At 44.6% G+C, this 15,330-nt stretch overlaps 1 protein-coding gene across 1 annotated transcript in view; it reads right to left on the bottom strand.

Annotated features, from left to right (window-relative positions):
• The window catches only part of ETV6 (ETS variant transcription factor 6), a 223,609-nt gene that overhangs the window by 84,810 nt on the left and 123,469 nt on the right, over positions 1 to 15,330 (bottom strand). The window lies entirely within an intron of this gene.

Here is a 15,330-nt window from a genome sequence, read left to right as displayed (position 1 = left end):
TAACTGCACAAACAAAGAGTTCCTCAGCGACCCCCCCACCCCCTGCCCAAACTGCACAGGCGGCTGAGGCAGTGCGGGCAGAAGGGGGTGGGTGTGAGCAGGGGTGGAAGGTGCCAGGGGGTTGAGGGGTGAGCAGCATGGGAAGAAATAGAGGGGAACAAAGAAGTCATTTTACTTCCCCTGGCCTTGGATTTGTCAGAAAACTGCTTACTAACTGTTACATGCTGGTTTTCAGCTCCTGGCCAGCAGCTTCACCCCAGGCCAAAGTGAACTTGGAGAGAGAAGACCTAATGTGAGTGCAGGCTCTGCGGGGCGACCTTCACCCTGAACCCGAGTCTTTTTCCCCATCTATACAACACGGGGCATTGTGATGAGCAAGCGAGACAGATACATACATGCATTGAAACTAGTGAACTGTAAAGTATCAGAGAAATATACGATAGGTCCAGCTTAACCATAACAATATTCTCCCGGCAGCAAATGCCTGGGTAATGGTATGTTCCGAACAGAAGAATGAGGTCTATCCCCGAGAGGACCACGCTATTTCCCAGTCTTTTCGGGCATTCTGAATTAAACAGAGCACCAGCTGCGGACATGAAGCTTTGTGATTGCCTACTTTTGTTGTTGTTGTTGTTACACTGAGATTCATGAAACAAACTTTTATTTTCTCAACTGTAAGAAGCATTTTCCAAAGGTAGGAAATGGGCCTGATTGCTCTAAGCCATCACCAGAGAGCTGCCTCTTAAAATAAATCAGATAACTTTTATTTAAACATTTTGCCTTTGTCTTCTAAAGGCCAAGGCCAGAGTTTTTTGTTTTTTTTTAAAAAAAAAGGTCAGTGAGAGGTCTACTTTGTTCTCTTCCAGGTAATTTATGTTTCTCTGTTCATATACTTGCCATTCTGATGTGGGGAGTGTCCTCAGAATAAAATAAAACAAGATCACGTGGGAAGAGTGTCAATGAACACAGCTCCTTTATTTTGTGTCACCCATATTTTTGCTTTTACTTTTCAAACCCTGATGTAACTGTACTACTTCAGAGGGCAGACTAGACAGTCAATGTCTGCTGTAAAATACCCTCGTTTTTTAAATTCTTTCTGGTGAACACCTGGTCTCCTACTCTTGAAAAACATTTTAAAATTTGAACCCCCTTTTTAAAACAATTCTGGGGGCTCACTCTATCAAGGGTCAATATCAATGCCTTTGTTTACAGACTTGTTGCAAAAATAGGCCTATATTTTAAACGTCTGGAGTAAAAAAGAGGTAACCCCCAAAAAGAGAGAAGGGAACATCATTTCTGAAGAAATGGGGGCCATGAAAATGGAAACTCAAAAATGGGACAATGGAGCACACAAGCCAGGTGACAAGGGACAGTCAGCAGAGAGAGAGACACCTGTTTTTGATAATAATAAAGCCAGTCCTCCTGGCTCGCATGGTCTCACACAGCACAGTGTTACGGGTGTTTAAGTCCCATGTTCAAGGCCTCCTTGAGATTCTTCCCCTGAAACCAAGTGGATTCAACGTCACACCCTTTAGTAAGCACATACCAGCAGCAGACACGCCCCTGTCCCCACGGAGTCACTGTCTAGCAGGTGATGTAGTCACACAGGTAAGTGTAATACAATATAAATGCATGTTTCGCCTTCGGCCCTGTACGTGCATAGGGGCAGTGCACGTTAGGGCAGAGTGAGAGGGATGGGCAGTGAGGTGGGATGCACAGAGGGCAGGCTATTTCTACATGATCCAGACGTGGGGTGGGATTTGCCTCAGTAGCCATGAGTGGTTCTGAGGCAAATCAGGAGATGCCAACTAATTAGTGGGCTCGGAATTTAAAAAATGAGGGTATTTTACAGCAGACACTCCTCTCCTCTACCCCTGCTGGACTGAGACATTATCTGCCACCAAGGTGCGACTTTGATTCTGAAACTCAAATATAAGCCCTGCTCTGCAGAGGCGGACTCCATCCAGTGGTGAATGGAGGCCGTAAAGAAACAGCGGGCACTTGGATGAAAAGTAGAAGCCCCTAGGAAAAGCTTCCTTAAATGCAAATCACAGAAGCTGAGGGTGAGAGGCCCCTCAAAGCCTTCCCACTGCCTCTAGCTCAGACCACACCCAGGTAATCTCCAATTTGTAATGATGATAGACTCTAGGGAAAATACATCTAAAACTCTCGGTGTCTTCCTTGGGTTAGGCATTTTTCTACGCGTTATCGGATTTAATCCTTGTGCTGGGAAAGGGAGAACTTTTGATTCCCCAGGTTGGCTATAGGAGCTGATATGCAGAGAGATAAAGCCACTTGCCCTTTATACAGCCTGGGGCTGCACAGGTAGTCACCTCCCCGCCATCAGTCTCAGCTTTGAAGCTGAGTCCTGCCACCTCACCTCCCTACCACAGACCCACAGAAACTTCCCCGTGGAGGGGGATCCAGGCCTGCCATGCACTGCTCCCAGGGGGGCTGAGACGCCGGGCTCTGAGGCATTAGTCAGGACTTCATACCCGAATGGCAATGCAGAACAAGAAAGCAGGGTTCTCCCATTGGTTTTGATTGTGCTTATAAATGGGACTTATTAACCCAGTCTATCCTTAAATTCAGTAACATTTCTTTAATGTTTTCTGAGTCAAATAGAGGTAAGCCAAAGAGTCAAGGTTTCTTTCTCTCCTTCTCTCTTCCACACCTAACCTCGGGATGGAAAAAGATCACCAACTCCAAGGCCTGGGCACCAGTAGCCATGAGTGGTTCTGAGGCAAATCAGGAGATGCCAACTAGTTAGTGGGCTCCAGAGGGGGTGGACGCAGCCTGCAGGCTCACCAGCGACTGGGGGAACAGGAGGATATGGAGACAGTGACTGTGCTTATGTGTTTAGGACCCTAAGGAAGCAGCTAGGATGCTGGGAGAGATGGGTGGCGATGAAGGAGACTTGGTAGAGACTCTAGACATCTAAGTGCACCTGGACCTTTTTGAAGCTGTATCAGCTGTTCTCTGTCCTCAGGCTGCATGGGTAAAAATGCCCGTGGGTACTGTCGCCTCTTCTTCCTCTCCCCGCCCCCTTGCCTTTAGTTAACTGCAGCTGTGGTCAAGGGCCTGCAGCCAACAGCCCCACAATGCACTCCTCCGCAGGAAGTTCCCGAGATCGCTTCCTGAACAGGAAATTTCCTGTGGTCCAACAGACATTCCTCTCCGCGTTTATCACTCACATACATTTGTTTTGGCAGATACTGGGTCTTGGGTAAGAACAACAAGAAACCGTTGGAGGGAAAGCTACCTCGGGACAAAAAAAAAAATGCAGTTATTGTCAGGAGAAGAACGTGTGACTAAATTAACTCCTACCTCAAAGGAAAACAAATACTAGCAAAATGGACCCGAGAGATCTGAACTGTGAGAGAATGTAAATGCCACTCACACAGCCATGCAACATTCACTTTTTTTTGGTAACTCAAAGTGAAGGTCAACAGGCTTTGTGGGGTGGGGAGAGGCAACCTCAAAGCATTTTGTACATTTTACTGCTGAAGAATTAGGGTTCTTATAAATATCCTGGCTGCAAAGTGATTTAGATATTAAACTTTTCTGCAAGGTCCTTACATATGTGCCCTAATATAACGTATTTCCTATTACAGAGTCATTTCTGTCTCCCCCACTTCTAGGCACCAGCACACCCTTTCCCGAGTGGCCCACATGCCAGCATTTCACGTTTGGGGGGCTGCTCTGCAGCTAAGCCTGCTCTTTGAGGCCATGACACTGGGCTGAGCAACACCAACATCATTTCCCTCCCAGCCAGCCTGGCCTTCATCTCATAGGCCCCTTCCTTCACAGAGGCCCCAAAGTATTCTTTCTTTCTTTTTTCTTTTTTCTTTTTTTCTTAATCCTCACCAGAGGATATTTTCCTATTGATTTTTAGAGATAGAAGAGAGAGGGAAAGACAAAAAGAAACATCGATTGGTTGCCTCCTGCATGAGCCCTGACCAGGACACGGGCTGGGGAGGAGCCTGCAACTGAGGTACATGCCCTTGGCTGGAATCGAATCCAGGACCCTTCAGTCCGCAGGCAGAAACTCTATCCACCGTGCCAAACCGGCTAGGGCTCAAAGCGTTCTTTCTAAACACAGAAAAAGAGCACATCACGCCCCTGTCTGAAATCCTTCCACGGCTGCCCATGGGTTGGGGGTAAATTTTAATTCTTCAGCTTAGCACAGCAGGCCTCAGGCCTATCTTTCCCGTTCCGTTTTCACCCCTCCCCTTCACTCCAGTCACCAGCTTCTGCCCGTTTCTAGAACCCATCATGCATCTGCACTTCTGTTCGCCTTCCTCATCTCGTCTTTACTTTCCTTCATGACCCAACTCAAACACTCTCTCCTTTCCTGAGTCAGTCGCATCCTCTCTGTGGGCCAGTGACATGAGACGCACCCCCAGTCGCCCCATGTTCCAATGTGTGGTTTCGTTCTCAGTCTTCCCCAAGAGATGACAAGTTTCCTGAGGGCAAGAATGACCTTACTGGTTTTTGAAATCAGAGAACAAATGGTTATGCCTGACACAGAATAGATAGTTGATGGTTATTTGTTAGTAAGATGATCTTCTGAAATCTGATCCTGGTAAGGAAAATTACAGGACACTTTTTTCTACATAAACAAACAAACAGATCACACAGAACTATTTTGTATCATAAGCATTCTGACAATCTTCTTAGTCTACGAGACAGCAGAACTAAAATCCTTTCCTTCAAATCACCCAAACTCAGTGTGTCCATTTTCTCCTGTATCAGAGATTTGTGCACAACACCAGTCCTATTTATTTTACTTGGATTCTAACAGTAGTGAGATGCTTGGCTGCCTGCCCCTGCGGCCCTATAACCTTTCCAGCTGGGCTTACTTAACCCCTCTCTATAAGCTCAGCTCCACCCAGACTCCAGGCCCAACCCCGCCCTTTATCAGGGGAATCAGTATTGAATCACCCCAACTGCTGGCTTGACGGGGTCATGCTCTGTAACCCGGAGAAAAAAGTCTTTGCCGTAAAGGGGCCCTTATCTCGCTTTCCCACCAGCTCTATGCTCCAGTCCTTCTCCATAACAGAAGCCCTAGGACTGAATCCAGTTTCTATGGCTGGGGTTCTGCTATCTGCTCCTTGAGTTCATGTTTCCAAAGTGAATGTTAGACCCCAGCTCCCATCTCCCAACAGCCCACCTCCCTACCACACTCACCAACGACCGACAGACTGGCCTTCCTCCCATACCTGATACTGAAACTCCCCCTCTGGCTCTGACTCCGTGGGCACAGCAGAGGTGTGGGAACTGTGAATGTCGTGTCTATGTTCCCAGTGGCTAGACTAGTGCTGGGCACGTTGCAGGAATAAAAATAATAGTGTTTGAAAGAATGAATGGCCTCTCAAAGGTACTTTTGCTTCTTGACAGGATGGTAGCTGAACCAGGGGCTGAGGTGTCTGCATTTTACCTGTGTAAAGTGGATTCCTCATTCAGAGGCAAAGGGAAAAATCTGAAGAATGTGGCTGAGGTCATTTGAGTGTCATCAGTTGAAGGACTGGGCTTGCTGCAGCCACTCAGATCGGATGCACCCTATTATTTTCCTGGGCTTTTTGAAGCTGAGCTAAGTGATACAGGTGGGAGCCCTTCCCAGCTTAGCTAACACTGACTGAGCCCTTACTCTGCGCCAGGTGCTGTGCTAAGTGAATGGATTTTAGGAAACTAACCCTTTAAGGTCTGCACCACCCGCAATGGCTCCCACCCTAAGTGAAAAGGTCCGCTTCGCTCTCTGAAGTCTCCGTGTGGCGGCCTGCGCTGCGTGGAGAGGGCCCCTCCTCGGGTCACCACCAAGGCCAGGCAGCTGCTGCTCTTCTGCTAACAGGGCTCTTGTTCCAAGAATGGGGACTTGGAGGCAGGACGTTTTGTGGGGAAGGCCCGGTGCTGGTATGCCAGCTACCAGCGGACTGACAGCCCCTGCTCTTCAACTTCAGGGCCTTCTCCAATCTATCCATGTTTAAACTTACTTTCTTTTTCTTTTTAATAATTTAGACGTGGGTCAGAGATTTTCCACTCATGCCTTTTTAAAAAATAAAATACATATTTTTTGATTTTAGAGAGGAAGGGAGAGGGAGAGAAAGATAGAAACATCAATGATGAGAGAGAATCATTGATTGGCTGCCTCCTGCAAGCCCCACACCTGGCCTGTGCCCTGACCGGGAATCAAACAGTGACCTTCTGGTTCATGGGTTGATGTTCAACCATTGAACCACGCCAGTCAGGCTAAACTTACATTTTAAACCTATTCTGCTTTAATTGCAGTCTTACAAATTAAAAAAGAAGGCACAGATGCAGTTCATATCCAATGAAACTATTAAAAACACATATACACACTGATCATTCTCAGACTGCCGGTGAACACAGAGCTTTAAACAATGGAATGTTAGGCAAATAAAGTAGTACTTGTGCCATTTCCATAGGGGTGCCGTGGATATGAAAGAAGGAATGTTTTGGTCAATTCAATAATCACAAAACACCTTAAGATGTAGTCGAGGATTTATTAAGTTTTGTAGGCAGTTAAAATGAAGGTAGGGGACATGGTTCTTTTCTTTGAAGTATTTACCCCCAAATGGGAGCTAACAAATAAATGTATGCATCAGGAGCAAATACCACGAACGTGTGCATGGAAAAATAACTAGACACAATTTGTTTCTGGAACCACCAAGTAAAATAATGGCACTCTCCTGCCGAAACCCAGACTCCTAATGAGACGGATGCCCACAAAATCTAAGACAACTGGTTTCTCTTGCAAAGCTATAACAAGTGGGCAATGGTATAGCATCAACTAAGACAACCTCAAGAGATTAAACACTTAGGTGCAATGAAACCCAGAGGTATGAGTCAGGTGCCTGGAGTCGAGCCGACATCTCGGCTCACTGAGAACCTCCTTCGGTGCCACAGCTAGCAGCGGGAGGCTATTTTTAACCCGCAGGCTTTAGACAGCGAGTCTGGTTAGAATAAGATATCCGAGTCCGGAGCAGCAGCGAGGCGCCAACGCCTGGAACGCGTGGTAGAAAATTGCTTGTACCCGAGCCGCTGGGCTGAGAAAGAACATGCCCCCAGATCCCCAGGCCAGAATGGTCAGAACAGTCCTGGGCTCCAGGGTCAGGCAGGGGCCGGTTTTATAGGAAGCATCTTCCCTGCCTTTGCGCTGAGCCAGTGTCCAGTTCCAAGAGCTATTTTAAGTGTACTTAGAGCTGCTTCTATCCTCACCCACACCAAGGTCCAGGATGGAGAGAGAGAGAGAAAGAGAGAGAGAGAGAGAGAGAGAGAGAGAGAGAGAGGGGCTGCCTGGCTGCCCGGCTTTACTGCTCCTTCCCTGACTTCCGTGGGCTCCCATTGTGCTTCTAAGAAAGCAGGATTCGGTGCACGTCAGTGCTCGGGCTAAATTTATCCCCATCCAGCTGCCCGGTTGCTGAGCGCTTCACAATTACAAACAGCAGGAGAACAAGATGCCTTCCAGAGGGACCAAGTCTCATGGTATTTATTCTAGATTTCTCTGAGATGATCTCAGCATTCATCTTTTTGATGAAGAAAAAAAAAAGAAAAAGGGAGGAGAAGAAAAAACACCAACTAGAGTCGGTGGGCACAGCTCCCCGGTGCCAAGGCAAAGAGTGACATTTCTTCAGTCACAAAAGGGCTTCGTGTGCCAGGCAGCCCGGTTCATGCCTGGGAAATAGTAAGTCACACAGTGCCACACAGGTAACCGAGCAGAGGCTCTGGCTCCTCCTGGGCTTTCTCTCCCACCTCCTGAGGAGCGAAAGAGCAAAAGGTAAGACATACGAAGAAAAGAAGGAAGGCATCCCACCGGCTCCGGAATCCGACTCGGATCGAATCCTGGCTGCCACCATCCAGGAGACCTTGTGTCCAGTAGGAGTTCCCTGAGCCTCACCTGTGCTAACAGCCCCCAGGAGAGTCACTGCTGGTCTGAGTGAGAGGGAGGAGGAGGAGGAGGAGGCACACATTGGCTTCCTTTGGCTTACGTCTAAGTCACCTACAGCTCTGCCAGCTCAGTCTGGCACTAACGTCCTTGGCGTGGGTACCTGTGGTGAGCATCCCAACGCAGTGCAGCGACATGTTAGGCAAGTTAGTCTCCTGTACCTCAGTTTCCTCGTCTGAATAGGACCTTCTCAAAGGGCTGTGGTAGGGATTGAGTGAGTGAGCTGATGCAAAGTGCTGAGACAGTGCCTGCATTAGTTAGCACGCCGTCAGTACTAGCTCTTGTTATTTTACTAACGGGGAGCCTGGTCTATTTTCCATTTTTCCAACACTATAGAAAGAATTGGAAGATCTTTTTTTTTAAAAAAAAATCCTCACCCAAGGATATGTTTATTTATTTTTAAGTATATTTTTTAATTGATTTCAGAGAGGAAGGGAGAGAGAGATAGAAACATCAATGATGTGAGAGAATTGTTGATGGGCTGCCTCCTGCACACCCCCTACTGGGTTATGGAGCCCGCAACCTGGGCATGTGCCCTGACCAGGGAATGAACCATGACCTCCTGGTTCATAGGTTGATGCTCAACCACTTCGCTTCGCTGGCTGGGCAAGGATATGTTTATTGATTTTAGAGAGAAGAACGGGGTGGGGGGAGAGAAACACTGATTGCGAGAAAAATATCCATCAGTTATCTCCCGTATACTCCCCACCGGAGACTGAACCCACAACCCAGGTATGTGCACTAACCGGGAATTGAACCTGCAACCTCTTGGTGCACAGGAAAACACTCCAATCAAATGAGCCACCCGGCCAGGGAGAAAGCCTTTTTTTTTTTTTTTTTTTAATAAGTAAGTATTCCTTAGAATCAAGCATTTACATTTTTATAACATAAAAACATTAGTGGATATGAATTTGGTCATTCTGCAATTCTGCATCTTATATTGCCCACCCCTGCTCCCAGCCCCTAATTATAATTTCTATTAATATTCTATAATTATATAATTCTATTAATTATTCCAACCAATGCTGGCTGGTTTTTGTTAAATAAAGGTTTGCTATTAATTCTCAAATAAAATAACCATTTAGAACCTTCTGAGTCACTTACTTGGAAATAAAACAAAATGCTTTTTTATTTCCTCCCTTTTCTCTCACTTAGTTCAGCTTCAAATGAGGGTTATTTGGTTTTACTGAAGATGAATGAAAAATGAGCCCCATTAGCAGATGAGACCTGAATCTAAACAAGGATTAATTTAAAGGCAATCCATCAGAATCCTGCGTGTCCCATTCAGGAGTGTGGATTTTGTCTAAAGTAAATGCTTGGCTGCCTCTGGCCAACGCTCCACAAATGCCTGCCACGGGGAGAGTGGGAGTAAACCACATCATGAACTTCTTCTGCTAATTCTCTCCAGGTAAAATCTGACTTAAATGAAGGGGCAAAACAGCATAAAGACAGGGCATCAGACTGCCTGAATCCTCCGTACAAAAGGAGGGCCCACCATGACGCCTTGGTTCCCAGGCTCCGTATATGTGTGTGTGTGTGAACGTCTATGTGTATTTACTATAAAAAATGTATTTTATTTGTTTGTTGTATGAATTTATTTATTTGTTGTGCATATATACTTTGCTTTCAGTCCCAGCTCTCAGAGCTGGTTCTATTGCTTCATCTTGCTGTTTTTTCTTTTAAAAAAATCTTTATTGTTGAAAGTATTACATATGTCCCACATCCCCCCCCCCCCGCATTGACCCCTTCTAGTCTGCCCTCCCCCTCTCTCTCCCCCCCGCCACCCCAATCTCAGGCCTTCACTACACCACTGTCTGGGTCCATGGGTTATGCTTATATGCATACAAGTTCTTTGACTGATCTCTTCCCACCAACCCACCCACCCACCATCCACAGGACGTGTTCCACCAGTGATGTGATGACACCCCTCCCAACTCCACCACAGTGATTCTCGAAACATCTCACTTACCTCTTCCCCAGGAAAACGGAGCTCTGTTTTGTTATGTACTTGGAACCTACCCCTGAAGATTCTGATTAAGTAGGTCAGAGGTGGGCAATTGAATCTCTTTTTAAAGACCATCAGGTCAATCTGTTGTGCAGCTGGTTTTGAGAACCGCTGGCTATAACTCTTGGCAAATTTAGAAATATTATAAAAAAATATATAAAACAACAATAGTAAGCCATTAACACATAGTGTTATGTGCCAGACATGGTTCTAAGAGTTTTACATATATTACCTAGTTTACTATTAATACATACTAGTATATTGATTTCTTTATTGAATCACAGGATGTTGGTGTACAAATAAAACAAAAATCTAACTATCTGGGTTTTAGCCAGATTCTTCCATTGATTTCTTATAACAAAGGAGATGTAACAATTTGTTTCCCTCAATAGGACATAGGACTACAAAGACACAACTACCTGTCCCTTAAGTAGCACCTTACATGAATTCTACACAGGCAACACTGTGACACAGGTTGTACTGTCTAAGGGTAAAAAAATATATATATCAACAGTAATAGTAATTTCAACTGACAAAGAATTTTCTTCTTGAAAAGCTCAAGTGTAATACACACACACACACACACACACACACACACACACACACAATCTCCCTATGGCAGAGAATGTCAAAATTCATCAGTTTGAAAATGTTAATTTTAACTCTGCTCTACTTCCCCAAACTCCTCCAAAATAACAGCAAAGAGATTTTTTGAAGGTACAAGGACAAATACACCAGGAGAGGAGATATAAACAAAAAGAAGGAGGAGAAAAGGGGGGAGGAAAAGAAGAGGAAGAAAAAAAACAAACCAGAAATTTGAAAGCAAATAAAACAGTAGTAATTCACTTAGCAAACCCAAGACAGTAGAATACTAAACTCACAGTAAGGATAGCTGTGAAATCACCAAACGTACAGGTCAGGATCCTACAAGGCTTGGGGCACTAGTTACATCTGAAAACCTGGACAATCAAATCACTGCTCCTCTCTACCACGGCCAAAGGTGAGAAGTTTATGCTCTGGAGACAGTAAAAATACAGTGACATCAGAAGGAGTTGATACCAGAATGGCGAGGTGGATTAGTTGAAGAGTTATATATGGAGGATTAGCAGACTGTATATGTTGATCACTGAGACCTCCCCTACCCCTTCTCCCACTGCATTCCCAGGAGGTTGGCAGCTAGACTTATACCCTCCAGGGTGAATACCAGAAGAGTCATTCATCTCTAGGGAATGTGGGCAGCCAAAGACAAAATTCCTGGAGATATTCATACCAAAGGTATCCTAAGATCAACCAAAGGACTTGCATGCATGCATATAAGCCTAACCAATGGACCAGGGGGGTGAGGGCATGAGTGGGGGAGTGGGGGGCAATGGGGGGATAAGGACACATATGTAATACCTTAATCAATAAAGGGGGAAAAAAGTTATCCTAAGGAACTTCCCAGACCAGTGACCCTCGAAGTCAAGAACTTCCAATCAATGCTTTAGTGCTCCCTCAACACCTAAATGTGAGCAGATGAGCAGAGATCACCAGACCTTTGAGTATTAAAGGCAGAGAGCAAAACAAAGCCTCAAAACAAACAGAAAAAGGCAACATAGAGAAAACAAAGAGAATGCAGGAAGAAGAAAACATATCCTTTGATAAGTAAGAGAAGATATTGCATCTATGAAACAAGAACAAGATGCTATAACAGGGACATGTCCAGACCAACAACAAACCACTTGAATAATAAAGGTATGACGTCAGGAATAAAAACTCAGTACAAGTACTGGAACACAAAGTGGCGGAACCTTACAAAGAGGAGCTCAAATTATAAGCAGGTGGAAGAGAAAAGAGAAAAGAAAATCAGAAAACCAACATCCCAATAATGAATAATGAGCATCCCAGAAAGTGACCTGAGAAAACAGGGGAGGAAATTTCCAGGAACTCAAGGAAATAAATGTGCAGACTGAAATGGCACGACTGCATCAACACGGACCTGCACGGAGGCACGTGACAATGAAATTTTGAAATTGGAGGATAAAAATGTCCCCAGAGGACAAACAAGCGAACAGAAAGAGTTACACACCAAGGATTACAAATCAGAACAGCATGTTCCCTCAACAGTAGCAGCGCTGAAAGACAATACGGTGGAACAGGCCATCACAATTCTGGGGGAAATTACTTCCTGCTCAGAATTGTAGACTTAGCCAAGTGATCAAGTATGAAGAGAGAATAGATATTTTTCGGACATGTAAGGTCTCAAAAAATTTACTTCCCTGCTAGTGCCCCACCCTGCCTCAGGAAGCTACTGGAAGTTGTCCTCTATTAAAATCAGGGTACGAATTTAAACAGAAAAAAAGGCATGGAATTCAGGAAATGGAGTTAAACTCAAATAAGAGGCAGAGAGAAGAAAGGTCCAGATGGCTTATGGGCACCGAGCTAATGTCAATCCGGGAGCAGGTGGAAGGCTCTGAGTCTTTGCTTCAGAACTTGTAACACCTACTGTACCTGATATGGATTAGCGGTAAGTGCATAAAAAGATTAAAACAGTAAGCACATAGTAAAAATACCAGTGTTTAACTCTATGGAAAACTAAAAGTAACCTTAATAGAATGCATGCGTCAGATGCAAAGAGCATTTACATAATCATAATATGCAAGCACTGAATATTGATGTGTCCAAAATTTAAAATTCCTGGGTTGCTTCTATGGTAGGGCTGGGGTCAGGGGCGAAGGGATAAACAATTTATTCGTGGTCATCTTCCACAGTGAGGTAACAGGAGATAATGTCGAGAACTGAAAAATAAAGACAGCAACATGAGCATGTAATTTAAGGATTGGGGGTAAATGACAAAAGAATCAGTTAAGAGATTTGAAAGGGGTTGCCTTCTGGCGAGCCTGAAATCCAGAGTGGGGACAGTGCAGTGGGGAGCGTGGGAGACTTTTGTAGCAAACCTTATAGAATTGGTAACTGCTTTAAACTCTAAAAACATAACAACACTGATAACCATAAAAACCAAAAAGAATTATCAGAGGAGCAATGATGGCTCATGGAAAGGGACCAAGGACAAGTGCACTAGATGCTCAGTTTCCTTTCAATTCCTCAAGTGCTCGTGACAAAAACTACCGTATTTTCCGGCATATAAGACGACTGGGTATATAAGACGACCCCCAACTTTTCCAGTTAAAATATAGAGTTTGGGATATACCCGCCCTATAAGATGACAGCCGACATATAAGACGACCCCCGACTTTTGAGAAGATTTTCCTGGGTTAAAAAGTCATCTTATACGCCAGAAAATACGGCACTCTGCTAAAACATGGAACATCTTTCACAAATTTTTTAAGAGATAAAATCGTTGCATATGCTTACACACTGTGGAGAGGGAAAAACACCCCGCTTGTGGGCAAAATATTTTTATGATTATTTATGACATTAAAATGATTTTAAAGCGTTTTAGAACATTACTATGTAGCATGAACATGGCTCCATGTTAAACACCTTTCATCTGGGTCCCTGATCCTGAGGAAATTATGTAAAGGGAACTGCCTGCCTGGGGACCAAGAAACAATTTATTATTCTTGGTCAGCCTTAATCTCTTAATGGGTATTTGTTGAAGGGATGCTTGCTGTGCTGAAGGGAAAAGCATGATGAATGAGGGCTGGACTCCTTATAAATGTTTTCTTATTGTGGTTTTCTTCAGCCATTAATGTTCCACGCCAGGGTGTTGGGGTGAAAGAAATCTGCTCGAGAATGAAAACTGGGACTTCTCACTAGGTCCTACAAAGGAGGGCTTTTTCTCTTTCCTTTCTTCTTTTCTCTTAAATTTGGTTGGATTTGATACCAAAGGCATACAATGAGGGGCTTATGCTCGGAAAACCGCTAATAATCTATATTAGAGCCTTGGCGTTTAGTCCAAGTAGCAATTTTACCGACACCAGGTAAAACAAGCCGCCGTGGCCCCTCAGGCCTTTTGGTCACAGAAAACCGGCTGGCCTAATCCTGGCTCAGCGATCCACTCACGTGAACGAGTGTGCTCTCGAACAAGTGGCCTACCCTCTCTGATCTCATGTTGTGGGTGTGCAAAATGAAGACTGGGCCCCAGCCTCTTCACCACCCCGCCTTTTCACCATTGGCCAGTGCTTCCAATAGAAACATGATGTGTGCCCTGTACTTTTAAATATTTTAGTCCTCACAGTAAAAAGTAAAAAACAACAATACCCCCCACACAAAACAAACAAAATCCATTGCTTTTCATAAAATATTATTTAACCCAATACATCTAAAATATTATGATTTCAACATGTAACTGATATAAAAATGTATGAGACGGTTCACACTTTTTACAGCAGGTTTTGATATCTGGTATGCATTTTACACTTGCAGGATATCCCCGTAAGGATCAGCCACGTCTCAAGTGCTCGATAACAATATGTGGCCACTGGCTAATTGTACAGGACAACACAGCTAGAGACAGTTTTTGAAAGATTTTGCTTACCCATGGGCAGTTACTGGGAATAACTGATTTATTCTCACATTGATAACTCCGGCCCAAAGCAAAGCAACCTCACGCATCCACAGCCTGATTAACCTTCCAATATTGCCCTCAAGTGCAGAATTGGGAGGACCAAAATGGGCGCACCCCCATCGCTCTTTTCAGACTCTTAGGGACCTGGGGGCCATGATCAGACTAGATAATAGCATAGGGTCTCTTCCAGCACCATCATTCGGCAATTTCAGCATCTGATCACTAGCAACGGTATCAATTATGCAGGCACTTTCCAGTGATGTAGACATCCAGAGTTTTAAATAGGGAGTGGGTCATCTGCTCAGGAAGAGTCTCAAGGGGCTGGCATCTGCTTTCTTGATATGAACATTTCCCTCTAAGGTCAGAGTGCTCTAGATAGCTCTCATTGACCCTGAATGTTGCAAAGAGAAGCAACAGGCATGGACGTACGCGGTGAACTACTGTACTTTCAGGCTATTAACAGCCTCCTGGCTCAATACTACCCATGCATCTTTCTTCTCCAAGTGACTTGCCTAAGATGACACATCTGTTTAGGGATAGAACCACTGTCCTGACTCTTGATGAAGTGCTCTTTTCACTTGCAACGTAAATCCCACACATTAAAAACAAAACGAACAACCAGAAAGTCTCTCCTCTAGAAATGAACTGAGGCTTTCTCAAACAGCATTGTATCTGTTCATTCAAAACGATCAGAATTCGTATGATCAACCCACACTGAGGGTGTGCTAAACCAACGAATTCTTTGTATTTTGGAATTACATATTAAATGTGCTATTTTCAGTTATTTCAGACTAACATTAAGTTTACTTAATAAGAGGTTTTGGAGGAAAAAAATAGTGTAAAACATGG

The sequence above is a fragment of the Cnephaeus nilssonii genome (genome assembly GCF_951640355.1).
Source record: "Cnephaeus nilssonii genome assembly, chromosome: 6".
NCBI lineage: Eukaryota > Metazoa > Chordata > Mammalia > Chiroptera > Vespertilionidae > Cnephaeus > Cnephaeus nilssonii.
Note: the sequence above shows the minus strand (reverse complement) of the source record. Positions and strands in the feature narration are given on the sequence as shown.